A 7,961-nucleotide genomic window follows, 5' to 3' on the forward strand; every position below is an offset into this window, starting at 1 on the left:
ATAGAAATTGGAGTATAAATCGCAGCAAATAAAAGAGAGCATTAACTGTGGATGACAATGATTATAGAATACATAAGATGGGACTTCGAAATATAAAGGAAAATATGAAGCCCAACAACAACGCCGAAATTACAAACCGTGTATATCAATGCATATAGCAATATAAAGACTCGGGAGAACTAAAAATGCTATAAACCCAAGAGCATAGTAGAAGTAGACAGATTCCTCCGATGGTAGATGAAAAAGGAGAATGATTGATATGAAAGTCAGGAATATATCCAGAATTAAAACTGTATGAAGCATATTGACTGATGATTTGGAAATATGAATTAAAGTAAAGAAAATGGGAGTGATGGAAAATAATGGAACGAAAAAAGTTTAATTTATAATGGAAATATCAGACAGAGTAATCGAGGCAGATCATCGTATTTAATTATAGAGATCTTAATTTCCTTATTCGCCGAAGAATCAAATCTTTTAGATTTCGAAGATTTTCTTTAAATCCCTGGAATTTCAGAAATCAACCGTGACTACATCACCGGTTAAGTCAAACCTACATTTACTCATTTCACTCTTTTGTGATAACTTCACTCGTACTCTTCACATAAATGAATTGTTTTATCCATATTACTCAATAATGATAAAACCCTAATTTTCAACTCATATGCGTCATGAAAACATACTTATTGTCAGCCATGACCATCTCAATCAAATTTCGGGACGAAATTTCTTTAATGGGTAGGTACCGTGATGATCCGAAAATTTCAGACCAAATTTAAACTTAAAATCATATAATCTCGACACGATAAGCAAAGTCTGTAATGTTGAGTCTAAAAATTTATGAACTATTTAGATGGATTCATTTGACCTTTGATTACTCCCGACGATTCACGAACCTTTAATTGTAACCAGAAATGTAAATATACATAATTATATATGTAAATAATTATATTAAATATATTAATGAACTATTAAGTAATTTAGTTATTATGAAAGATAACTTTAAATAATTAAATATTGCTATTTTGAATATATATAGTATATTGTATATAAATGGTTCAAACATAAATTGCCAACGTTATCAAAATAGTAAATGTATAATGTTATACTTTGAGGTTAATTGTTTAATATATATAATTAATTATCTACTTAACATTTAAAACATAATTGTATATATATAGTAATATATATATATATATATATATATATATATATATATATATATATATATATATATATATATATATATATATATATATATATATATATATATATATATATATATATATATATATATATATATATATATTTATGATTTCTAATCAAGATTATATTGTAATATATAAAATGTATAAACATTAAATATTCAATGAATGTTATCATATAATATATTATGTAATTATTAAATATTAAATAAATTAATAAATTTTATATTAAATGTGGTTACAAGATAAAAATATAGTTGTTATACTAATATTATTATTATTACTTCATTGTTTATTAATAATAATAATAATGTTAATAATTAATATCAGTATTATTAATATTACCAGATATGAAATTTGATACATATTATGTGTTAAAAGTTCTACCATTTTTGTTCAATAATATCATTATCATTATTTTATCACTTTACTTATTATTATTAAGTATTATAAGTATTATTAAAATTATAATAAGAAATTGTTACATGTAATTTGTCATATTATTATTAGTATTATTATGATCATTGTTATCATTATGATTATTAACAATATTATCATATTATTATTATTATTATTTTCTCAATATTGTTAGTACCATTTTTATTATTATTATGATTATTAATATATTTATCAATATTATTATTATTAATATCATTAATATTAATGTAGTTATTATTATTAGATATTATTACTATTATCATTAAGAAATATTATTATTAATACAAATTATTATTATCATTATTATAGTTATTAGAAAATAATACAATTTATTACATTTATCTTTAATAATATTATTAATATCAAATTTTAGTATTATTTGATAATATTATATTTATTATTATTAATTATATTATTAATATTATTAAAATTTTAATGAATTATAATTATCAATTCCTAGTATATAAGATCTTGCGTACGATTAGAGAATCAAAATTTGTTTTGTATCTCAATCTAACTGTACTCCAATTTTGTTTCTGTCTCCAATCAGTTACCCATCTTTATCAAGTCATACAAATTTGTTGAATTTAATAAAGTGACTTTTGTTTTCTTTATTCCTGAACGAATATTATTGTTGACCGAATTAGGATATAAATACAACGAATTATTCTGTATTATTAGTTAACTCACTTTGTTTCTTCATCGCCATTATCAATTAGCAAGTTAACAATTTTAAAGTAATCGAATTTAAATAGAAAAATACAAGAACACAGGTTATCCCCTGTTCTTGCTTTCATTTTGCAAATATAACAATTTCGAATTAAATCCCAAAATGTATAAATGTAGTTCTACTAGGAATTCCATTTCAAAACTATCCTCAAAATCTCAATCTTCAATTCTTTCTAACGAATTTCAATTTTCGAGTCAAAGTTTTGGATTAAAAAGTCAACTGAAGGTTCTTCAATCAAATTCGAGATAACTGTTTCGATTCAACTCCAATTATTGATTTCAGAAGTTTCTTTAAACAATTTGATATCTGTTTCATGTTATAATTACAACCTGTAAGTGTCTAGAATTCAAGATCATGATTTATGTTATTTTTCTTTCTTCGCGATAAACAGCAGAGCTGTTTGAATTCATTAAATTATTTTTGCTCCCTGTTAATTCTAAAACGATTATAAACTAGTTATTTTATGTGTCAATATCACATCCAAAACAAATTCAAAGCCTTGATGTTATGGTTGATCTTTGGTCGATTTATTAATGGGGAAGAAGAAGAGGTTATATAAATACGGGTTATAAATAATTGTGAGGGTTTTAAAAAAGAAAAACGATCAACAGCCCAATGGTTCGAGGTGTTAAGCGGGTGAGTGAGAGGTCGCGGGTTCGAGCCCGGTTGGGTGCATTTTTTTTAAAAGGGCTTATTAAAGGTAGTATTCTATATCAAAAATTATTATTAATATTATTATTGTTGTTATTATTATTGTTATTATTAATTGTTTTGAATATTATGATTATCATTATTATTATTATCATTAGTATTAGAATTATAATTTATTATTAGTATTATTGTTATTACTAATATTAATATCATTATAAGTATTATTATTAAGTAGTATGAAAACTATTATTATTATCATTATAATAGAGTTATTATAACTAGTATTTTGTAAACAAAAAGAGTAATTATATAAAAATATATATTTAACACCCATAATTTAAATATATTAATACTTCTATTTATTCAAAATATACAAAATGAATATATAATAAAATATATAAGTTATTAATATAAAAATTATCACTAATAATAATATAAATATTTGTTCAATTACAAGAATACGTTTTAATACATATATGAATGATATAGGTTCGTGAATACAAGGCCAACCCTGCATTGTTCAGTTGTTCAATGCCATCATATGTATTTTTACTACAAAATACAGTATTGTGAGTTTCATTACTCCCTTTTTAAATGCTTTTGCAATATATATTTTTTGGACTGAGAATACATGCGCTGTTTTATAAATGTTTTATAGAATAGACACAAGTAATCGAAACTACATTCTATGGTTGGATTATCGAATCGAATATTCCCCTTTTTAGTCTGGTAATCTAAGAATTAGGGAACAGACACCCTAATTGACGCGAATCCTAAAGATAGATCTATCGGGCCCAACGAGCCCCATCCAAAGTACCGGATGCTTTAGTACTTCGAATTTATCATGTCCGAAGGGAGTCCCGGAATGATGTGGATATTCTTTATGCATCTTGTTAAGGTCGATTATCAGGTGTTCACCATATGAATGATTTTTATCTCTATGCAGTGTGAAATGCCTGATATGAGATGTGTAATTATGAAAAATGGAAATGAAAATCTTGTGGTCTATTAAAATTATGGAAATGATTGATTATGATAAACTAATGAACTCTCCAACCTTTTGGTTGACACTTTTAAGCATGTTTATTCTCAGGTATGAAAGAAATCTTCCGCTGTGCATTTGCTCATTTTAAAGATATTACTTGGAGTCATTCATGACATATTTCAAAAGATGTTGCATTCAAGTCGTTGAGTTCAATAAAGATTATGATTAATTAAATGAAAGATTAGATTATTTATAGTTGGATATTATGAAATGGTATGCATGCCTGTCAATTTTTGATGAAATGAAAGTTTGTCTTTTAAAACGAATGCAATGTTTGTAAAATGTATCATATAGAGGTCAAATACCTCGCAATGTAATCATATGTTATTGTATTTGTCTTTATGGATTAGGACGGGCCGTCTCACTTGAATTCGTTGCTTCATATGATACGTAGATTTGGCATGCATTCTTTGGTGCTGTGGGTGCTAACAACGATGTTAATGTTTTGAATCAATCTTCGTTGTTCGATGACATCAAAAATGGAACTACACCATTTGCACCATTTACTGTAAATGGTAATACTTACATAAACGGTTATTATTTAGCTGATGGCATTTACCCAGACTGGGCAACATTAATCAAGGCGTATTCGACCCCAACAGAAGAGCCCCGTATAAAATTTAAACGCTTCCAAGAAAGTGCACGTAAAGATGTTGAGAGAACATTCGGTGTTCTTCAGGGTAGATTTCATATTCTACAAATGGCTGGACGACCACAAAGTGTCAACAAGTTGAGACCAATATTATATTGTTGTGTGTTATTGCACAACATGATAGTTGAGGATAATGGCTTCAACATTTCATGGCTCGAGGAAGAATTACTTAACACTAGAGAAGCTAATCCTAACTATGTGAGGAATCGATCTACAAGTCATGATGTAAGAGATCAAGAAATACGAGATAGAAACATTCATGACCAACTCCGAGAAGATCTCACTCAACATATTTGGGACCTTCCACCAAACTTTAGAACTTTAAATGCTTAATTTAATTTTAGTTTGTTTTGTTTTTAGTTTAAGTAATTTGAATAATTTGTAAGCGTTATCTTTAATTTGAATAATTTGAATTATTTGTAATCGTTATCTTTAATTTGAATAAATTTTAATCGTTAACTTTAATTTTATTCATAACTGAGCAAAGATGCTTTCAGAAAACTGAGATGATTTAACATAGCATAGCAGCTTTAATTAAAGCTGTATGTAACAGAGATTCCTTGACTAAAGAGCAATGCATCAGGGAATGCTTTAGTTAAAGCTGATGAAGACAGAGATTCTTTGACATGAATCAGCTTTGCTTTATTTAAAGTTGTTTATCAATAGCTGTATTCAACAAATGTGTTTATTGACACAACTACCTAATACCTTCTACCTCTATAAATAGAAGCCCTTATTTCTCATCAAACCACACCTACTTCAAAACTTATCTACTACTTCTCTACTACTTCAAAATGAGTCAAATTCATGTTTTGGTCCAAGTGAACTACGGTGGAGAATTCGACCCTCAGGTCAAGAATTACTCCACCACCATCAATGCTGAACAAAGGGAGTACCGCTTGAACGTCCGTAATCATCCACTGTCCAATCTGCTTGATTTTCTCAATGAGGAGATACCTCTTGTATTCTCACAAGTCTGGTTCTTCAAGGAACCCAATGTCCAGCCAATCATCTTAAAGAAGAATATGACTGGTCTATGCTTGTGGGTTGAGCTGTGACTCGCAACGAGTCAATCAAGCTGTACATTGAGTATCCAATTGAGATGGGGTACATTGATCCCTCTGATGAAGAGGACTATGTGATATGACGAAAACAGACGGTTTTATTTCGCGCGATGTCGTTAGGTCGCGGCCGTCAGGGCCGGCCACCAAGAGGGGGGACACTTGTTTTAAATTTATATTTAGCGGGGCCTAAATCATACTACTCCTTATTATGAGTAAGGGAAGTATGACCTAGAGTCGTATTTTTAAGATATCAGTAGAATCGAACCTATATCGAAATCTTAAGATAATTATAAAGTGCAGAGTAGTTGGTGATTACCTAATTTTGAGTTTTATAGATTAAAGTAAAGTAAATACGATAAAATTTGTAATTCAGGTAAGGCTAAAACAAGTGCATGCTATGGTTTCATCAGTTACTTTGCCTGGTATTATGGAATGCTGGCTCATGGATAGGCAGTGACCCTGTATTTACTACACTAGTCCTAAACGCCCCTGTCATAAGACATATCACTGGGTAATGTACTAGGCTTGAAGATTCTGAATAGACAGCAACGTCCCTTACCCCCGATGCCCGTGCAGTCTGACTACAGGCATACACGTTCAGACGGCTCATCCAATTAAGCGGCTCGGTTGGGTGACGTATAAACATTCCGAAATGGTCTAAACTTTCTTAAGCATAATAGAATACATGGTTTTCCATATCCGAGAGATGTGATGGGTCGCAATGCTTTCGTTAATGATTGGTTTAGAAGATAGTTAGGCCCTTAAAAGAGTTTAACCATAAAGAACACCATGGCCAAGTCAAGCTGACTTCCAGGAAACGTTCGGTTATCCTAACGGTCCAATCCTTTATGTGTTCGAACAAACAGTTCCTTAATTAACTAAGAATCCCTCAAGAAGGGTGCAATGCTTGAGACCGTGTTATGGTGAAGTGTACTAGTCAACACTAACCGTGTTCCATGGCCATACTTAGTAGAGGTACAGCTTACAATAATTGTTGTGCTTCAGCGTGCACATACGAAGTTTATATGCTTGGTGACTACACTAGCATGGTCTAGGACCGACAATGTACTAGGGGTCTAGTCAGATGTTTCACTATGAAAGAGTCCTCAGTCGGAATCCAAGGCTCGGTGGACTTACTACAACCGGTGTGCCTCAGTCAAACTCACGGTGTATCCGATAGACTTCTCTTACACAGATAGTGTACTCTGAATAGGGGTTCGCAACTTCCCAATAACAGAGCCAATAACTACGTTCTATTAGTTGGAAAAGCGATTGAGTTCAAAGCATAATCAGAAAGCATTTTGACAACATACACAAGCCATAATATAATTTCGGCATTATAACTGATTACGTCATAACATACACTAAAGATAACTACTCGCTAATCATGGCAACAATATCGCAAAGCATAATAATGGAAGACATTATAAAAAGACAAGGGATAGAATTACCAGTAGATTAAACGAGTTCTGAATACAAAAGTGACAACTTCAAGACTCTAGACCGCTCCTTATACAATCTTCGGTGTTCTTCTCCGGGTACTAAGTTTCCCGCACAGAGTCGAAGACCTTGAAAGTATGACTAATATTGTACAAGAGTGAGAAAGAAGTGAATTGAAGTGTGTGTTGAAAATGAATGATAAGTGCCCTTTAAATAAGCTTGATTTTTGCCTGCAAATGGCTAGCAGGCCGTTTTTCACATTGGCAGGCTGTTTGGCAACCCATTTGGCAGGACGTTTGGCCTGCTGATTCCCTGGATCTTAACTTGATTTATTGTCTTTCACCGTTTTTGCTCTAGAATCTTCATTTTAGCTCCGATTCTCTTGATTCTTTTTGCATCGTCTTCGTAATTACTTGTTCTTCAATTCTAACCGACGAAGTGGGTATTTTGCCGATAAAGTTCGAATCTTTCTTGTTTTTGGCCTTAATACCTGGGTGAAAACGTGACTTTTTAGCCGATATCAAATATCCCACACTTAGACTTTGCTTGTCCTCAAGCAAACTTCTCATTTTTACTTCAAGAAATCTTTTCGGAGTTTCTTTTCTAATAGCCTAAGCAGTTTGCTTTTTATTATAAGAGTGAAAGATAAGGTGAGACATCTATGTTAGGGTTGAAACTATCTCTGCAAACTTGCGAGGAGGTTACATTACTTAGGCTAGCTTTCACGAGTCACTCA

This window comes from Rutidosis leptorrhynchoides, chromosome 4 (assembly GCF_046630445.1).
Source record: "Rutidosis leptorrhynchoides isolate AG116_Rl617_1_P2 chromosome 4, CSIRO_AGI_Rlap_v1, whole genome shotgun sequence".
Classification (NCBI taxonomy): domain Eukaryota; kingdom Viridiplantae; phylum Streptophyta; class Magnoliopsida; order Asterales; family Asteraceae; genus Rutidosis; species Rutidosis leptorrhynchoides.